The sequence below is a fragment of the Setaria viridis genome, chromosome 2 (genome assembly GCF_005286985.2).
Source record: "Setaria viridis chromosome 2, Setaria_viridis_v4.0, whole genome shotgun sequence".
Classification (NCBI taxonomy): domain Eukaryota; kingdom Viridiplantae; phylum Streptophyta; class Magnoliopsida; order Poales; family Poaceae; genus Setaria; species Setaria viridis.
Genome location: NC_048264.2, coordinates 22,129,919 through 22,137,079, shown reverse-complemented (window position 1 = coordinate 22,137,079; position 7,161 = coordinate 22,129,919).

The following is a 7,161-nucleotide window of genomic DNA, read 5'->3' as shown; positions in this document are numbered from 1 at the left end:
ACACCACACCGTTTGCTTTGCGTTCAGTCCTTGAGAAGGACAAGTTGAATGGAACAAACTACTCAGATTGGATCCGTAACCTGAGAATTGTTCTCAGGGCCGATAAAAAGTAAGATGTTCTAGACACCCCATTACCACAAGTACCTGCTGATGATGCATCTGCTGCCGTTAAGGCTGCTTACAAGAAAGCATTTGATACCAATCTTGAGGTAAGCTGCCTTATGCTCACTTGCATGGAACCAGAGCTGCAAATGCAGTTCGAAACAAATCATGAGGCGCACGATATGATCGTGGCGCTCAAGGATATGTTCCAGACACATGCTAGGACTGAAAGGTTCAATGTGTCCAAGGCCTTTATAGAGTGCAAGCTAGCCGAAGGTGCAGCATTAGGACCACACGTAATCAAGATGGTTTGTTACACTCAGCGATTGAGGAAGCTGGGCTTCCTAATGGGCAAAGAGTTGGCCACTGATTTCATTCTTTCATCTCTTCCACCTAGCTATGAGAACTTCATCTCGAACTACCATATGCATGGGATGGAGAAGGATCTGAATGAATTGTGTGGTATGCTCAAAACAGCAGAAGTTGACATTAAGAAAAGCACTAGTAGCAGCCATGTGATGGCTATACAGAACAAGGCTAGTTTTAAGAAGAAGGGCAATTCTTGGAAGAAGAAGGGCAAGGCTAGAGTGTCCAAGCTAAACCCAGCACCCAAGGCTAAGGTTGGACCTGCTCCAGATAAAGAGTGCTTTTATTGTCACGAACCTGGTCACTGGAAGAGAAATTGCAAGCAATACCTAGCTTCGTTGAAGAATGACGGAAGTAAGAGTACTTCCACCTCAGGTACGCTTGTTGTTAATGTTATAGACAACATATTTCTCGCTGATACAATTATTAATTTTTGGGTATTTGATACCGGATCGGTTGCTCATATTTGCAATTCGATGCAGGGAATGATAAGAAGTAGAAGCGTTGAAAGGGGAGAAGTTGATTTTCGCGTGGGCAATAATGCAAGAGTTTCTAGGTTGACCGTCGGGACAATGCAACTTCACCTCTCGTCAGGATTTATTATGGAGTTAAATAATTGTTATTGTGTTCCTAGTTTAAGTCGAAACAATATGTCTCCTTCATGCTTGATGAAGGATGGTTATTCATTTGCGAGTGAAAACAATGGTTGTGTGAATGATATGTTTATGGCTTTTGCACCCATTATGAATGGATTGTTTGTTTTAATTCTTGATGGTTCACCTGTCTGCAACATAAGCGCTAAAAGGCCTCGACCTAATGATTTGAGTACTACCTACATATGGCATTGTCATTTAGGTCATATAAGTGAGAAACACATGAAGAAGCTCCATACTGATGGTCTTTTAACTTCGATTGATTTTGAATCATATGAGATATGTGAGGCTTGCTTGCTAGGCAAGATGACCAAGGCACCCTTCACAGGTTTTCTTGAGAGAGCATTGGACTTGTTGGAACTCGTATATACCGATGTATGCAGACCAATGAGCACGACACCTAGAGGAGGGTACCAATACTTCAAAACTTTTACTGATGATTTTAGTAGATATGGATATGTCTACTTAATGAGGCACAAGTATGAAACCTTTGAAAAGTTCAAGGAATTTTAAAATGAAGTTGAAAATCAGCGTGGCAAGAAAATTAAGGCCTTGCGATCTGATCGTGGAGGCGACTATTTGAGCCACGAATTTAGCAATCATCTGAAGAGTTGCGGAACTATTCCACAGCTTACGCCGCGTGGAACACCTCAAAGAAACGGCGTATCTGAGCGACGTAATCGAACTTTGTTGGACATGGTTCGATCAACGATGAGGCAGTCGGACCTACCGTTATCATTTTGGGGATACGCACTAGAAACAGCAACTTTCACACTTAATAGGGTACGTCTAAATCTGTAGTTAAGACACCATATGAGATGTGGACTGAAAAGACTCCCAGTTTGTCTTTTCTAAAGATTTGGGGATGTGAAGTGTTTATCAAGCGACTTCAGTTGAACAAGATCACACCCAAGTTGCATAAGTGCATTTTCGTGGGATATCCAAAGGAAACTTTAGGATATTATTTCTACAACCGGTCAGAGGGCAAAGTGTTTGTCGCTTGGAATGGGGTTTTCCTAGAGAAAGAGTTTCTCAAAGGATAAAAAAGTGGAAAGACAGTGCATCTAGAAGAAGTTCGGGATGAGCCAATCGGGCAAGAATCTACAAGTGATGCTAACATAGTAGAACAAGTTGAGATACCCATGGAAAGAGAAGCACCGCCACAACCACGAAGGTCGGCAAGGCTCCACGAAATGCAGGAAATATTATTGTTGGACAATGATGAGCCTGCAACATATGCAGAAGCAATGATGGACCCAAACTCCGAAAAATGGAAAAGTGCCATGCAATTCGAAATAGAGTCCATGGGAGACAATCAAGTTTAGAACTTGGTTGACCCGCCTGATGGTGTTAAAGCCATAGAGTGCAAGTGGATCTATAAGAAGAAAAATGACATGGATGGAAATGTTCACATCTATAAAGCATGACTTGTCGCAAAAGTTTTTGACAAGTTTAAGGAGTTGACTACGACGAGACCTTCTCACCCGTAGTTATGCTTAAGTCCATTCGGATTATTCTAGCTATAGCTGCATATTTCGATTATGAGATATGGCAGATGGATGTAAAGACAGCTTTCCTGAATGGAAACCTAACTGAGGACATGTATATGATACAGCCCGAGGGTTTTGTCGATCCGAAAAATGGTAGAAGGGTATGCAAGCTTCAGAGATCCTTTTATGGATTGAAGCAAGCATCTAGGAGTTGGAACATTCATTTTGATATAGTGGTCAAAGGGTTTGGTTTCACCAAGAATGAAGAAGAGTCTTGTGTTTACAAGAAGGAAAGTTGGAGCTCTATAGTATTTCTAATTTTATATGTGGATGACATATTGCTGATTGGAAATGACATTCCTATGCTTGAGTCCGTAAGGACTTCACTAAAAATAGTTTTTTGATGAAGGACTTAGGGGAAGCGGCATATATTTTGGGCATTAAGATCTTCAGAGATAGATCGAGAAGGCTTATAGGATTAAGCCAAGTACTTACATTGACAAAGTGTTGAAGCGGTTCAGCATGGAAGAGGTGAAGAAAGGGTGCTTGCCTATGTCACATGGCATACATCTCAGCAAGACTCAGTGTCCTTCGACTGCTGATGAGCGAAATAGCATTAGTAGAGTGTCATATGCTTCGGCTATTGGATCTATCATGTATGCAATGATAAGTACTCGCCCAGATCTTTCATATGCGCTAAGTATGACAAGCAGACACCAGTCTGATCCGGGGAAGAGTTACTGGACGGCGGTAAAAAACATTCTTAAGTACTTGAGAAGGACTAAAGATATGTTCCTCGTCTATGGAGGTGAAGAGGAGCTCGTTGTAATAGGTTACACCGATGCTAGTTTCCAAACCGATAGAGATGATTCAAAGACACAATCAGGATTTATGTTTACGCTAAATGGTGGTATTGTTAGTTGGAAGAGTTCCAAGTAGGAGACGGTGGCCGATTCTACGACAAAAGTCGAGTACATCGCAGCTTCGGAAGCCGCGAAGGAGGGTATTTGGATAAGGAATTTCCTTATTGAGCTTGGTGTGTTCCCAAATGCATCCAGCCCGTTGAATCTCTATTGTGATAACAATGAGGCAATTACGCAAGCAAAGGAGCCAAGCAATCACCAGAAGAACAAACATGTTATGCGGCGATTTCATCTCATTCGAGACTTCATTAATCGGGGTGAGATCAAGATATGCAAAATACAGATGGATTTGAATATTTCTGATCCGTTGACAAAGTCTCTCCCGCAGTCTAAGCATGATGCGCACATAAGAGCTATGTGTATTAGATATATTCTAGATTGACTCTATTGCAAGTGGGAGATTGTTGGAGGTATGCCCTAGAGGCAATCATAGAGATGATGATATCTGATTGTATCCATGATTTGTATATTGTGTTCATTAAATATCCATTAAAGGCTACTTTAATTGATCTACAATTATGTGAATTGTATGTGGAACTCTTTACTTGTATGGTTATTCTAAAAGTTGTCCCTAGTCGGAGTTCATGTGTGGACACACATGAATATTAGACTAACACATGTATTAGTTGATGACTATGTTTCACAAGTTATAAACATGGAGATGTCAAACTAATCATGTGGGCACGTGTAGAGACATGTGTTAGGACTGACCCAACACGAGAAGTAGTTCTCTATTTACACAACATGTACGCTCTGTCCTTAGACCTAAGATTTTCGCATGTATTGAAGATGTGGATCAACTTACTTAGGTGCTATCAAATGCTACACTGTAACAGGGTAGTTAAAAAGGTAGCTTTCGGGTTTGTCAAGAAGCATGCTATGAGGCATGGTCAATCAAGATGGGATTTGCCCCTCTCTGATTGAGAGTGATATCTCTGAGCCACTCGAGTGATTGGATCAAGAAATGTATGGCCATGTTACGTAATGTTAAGAGTTAACCGACAAAGGGATTCCGAGTCACAAGATCGAGAAAGAGTTGTTGGCTTGGAGCTAGACCAAATATCTTGAGGCAAAGGGAATAGCATGTATGTGATGTTTGATGGTTCGTCTGATATGATCTTCGTGTGCGTATAGGATTTGGCATGTCTTGCTAGAGGCCGCTACCGACTATTGGGCTGAGTAGGAGTACTCGGACCATGTCTATACGTATCCGAACCTATAGGGTCACACACTTAAGTGGCTGGAAGCCCAATTCGGATGTGATCCGAATTGGATCAGGTTTAGGAGCACTAATGGGCCTCAGACCTAGAGGCCCATCAGGAACCTCTATAAATAGAGGGGTGGGGTGCCCTAGGGTTCACACCTTTAGGCCGAAGCATAGTCGTCGTGCCTCCCACGCCCTCACCTTGTTGCAACTCACGGACCTAGCAATACGGCTTGCGACGCTTCCTCCTGCACGTGTGGATACCTTGGAGGTGTTGCACCTGCAGCACTTGGACGAGCCGCCGACGAGCTGCGGCACGAGAAGGATCTTGCTGCACGTGGATGAGCTGCTGAGGAGCTGCTCGACATCGACGTGATCGACTACGTGTTCGACTACGCTGATCAACCTCGCTACCCCGACGCGATTCTACATCTTCCGCACCAGTGCGTTGAGTGGTAATCCCGTGATCCATATACGACAGTTTTCCTAGTTTATGAGGGAGAAAAAATTTTGTTTTGCGCTAGCGTAGCCTACCTCGTATCCCAACAATTATTCCACATGCCCTACAAGGCTAGGGATAGTGCATACATATATCCACTAGATTATATCGATAGGTTCGTAGGAATGGACATTATCGATATTAATCATAGTTTGTATGTTTGTATGATTAATAGTCATGATGTGGACGATCCTAGGTTTTAAGTATCTCATTTATGTAAGATTTAATTTGTATGATGAATTTCATATGTAATGTACTGTAGTTAATATTTGTGATGAATTTTTATCTCCACTATTTTATATATATATATATATATATATATATATATATATATATATATATATATATATATATACACACACACACACACACACACATGTGACAACCTTATCATAATGATTGAAACATTTTATTAGAATTAAGAAAATTGCTGGAGGCAGACACTTTCAGCTCCCGCCATTTTGACAACTTTAGTACCAGTTGGAAGTCCTGTGTGGTACTAAATGGAGCAATTTAGTACCAACCATGGTTTGAAACTGATACTAAATGCCCCAAATTTCTGCTCCCACCATTCTAGCAACTTTAGTACTGGTTAGAGGCCCTGCCTGGCACTAAATGGAGTAATTTAGTATCGAGCAAAGGCTATCACTGGTACTAACTGTCGCATCTACAAATACTTCATCTTCTCCACACACTTAGAAGCTTCCAACAAGCCGCAGTTCCTCCCTCCATCCCGCACCACGCCCTGACCCCATCGCTGTCACCCCCGTCCCCGTGGTGCCTGTTGACGGCTAGCACGCCAATTTATGAACCACAAGCGCACGAATCAGTTGTAGCTTTTCCCTTAGAGATTCCCTAAGGTTTATCAATCCACGGAACAAGGGATTTGCAAGCTTAACTAAACACTAATTAATGTAACTGAAAGCTCTTTGTATTGGATGGGATTGTACTAACCAAATGAACTTAGCAATCTAGATCAAGTACATAGAGAGTAAGGTGTGAACAAGATAGATAAAACGCTTGTGCTAGGGATCTAAGATCACTTGTAGATGCAATCGCCATACATAAAAGAACTTGATCTAAGTGTTATCGTGAGTGGATGTGAACCATGCCCGATACTTTCCCTCTCGCATGTTGTCGCTACACAAGGGTACTCAACTATTGGGCGATAAGAACACGGCACGATGATCATTCTAGGTAAGCAAATAAGCAACCCAAAGTAGCATTGTCCAGTCATTACATGAAAGAGCATCATCAAAATATGATTAATAACGAATAGATCTCAAACAAGAGGTTCAGCGATTACAAATCAAGATCTCCATACAACCCCGAGGACAAATAGAGACTTTACCCCATGATATTATACATGTTGACACAATTCGAGGTAAAAGGACGTCCTGTAGATCAATTGGATCCAAGAAGATGACAAACGGGGGCAGGAAAGCCCCAGGCCAATCGGCCTGGGCATCTCTGAGCCGATCGGCTCAGGAGGTTTCTGCCTCCCCTGGTGCTCCGCTTCACGTGGCCTCCTGTAGATCCAATCTTCTCTCTATTTTTCCTTCTTGTGGTGGCAGTGGATGGTGTTTACATGGTGTTTCCTCCTCTCTCTCTCCAACTTTTCTTCAAGTAATCCATGAGGGGGTATTTATAGTCTGTTGTAGGCGGCGAGTCTAGGTCAATGGTCGATGGAAGAACCCTAAAGATGTCGTGGACGTCATGCAGAAGAAACGGGAGGTCGACCAGATCCCAAAATGGGCTGGGCCAATCGGCTTGGAGGGTCCCAGGCTGATCGGCCTGGGCCCTTTCTGGCCCTCTTGGTCCTCTCCTTCCTCGTGTAGGCTTCCCTCAATGACTCATATCCAAATATCCATTAAGCTCTTTATGTAAACCACTTGATTGTATCATATTTTCTATCAAAATGCAA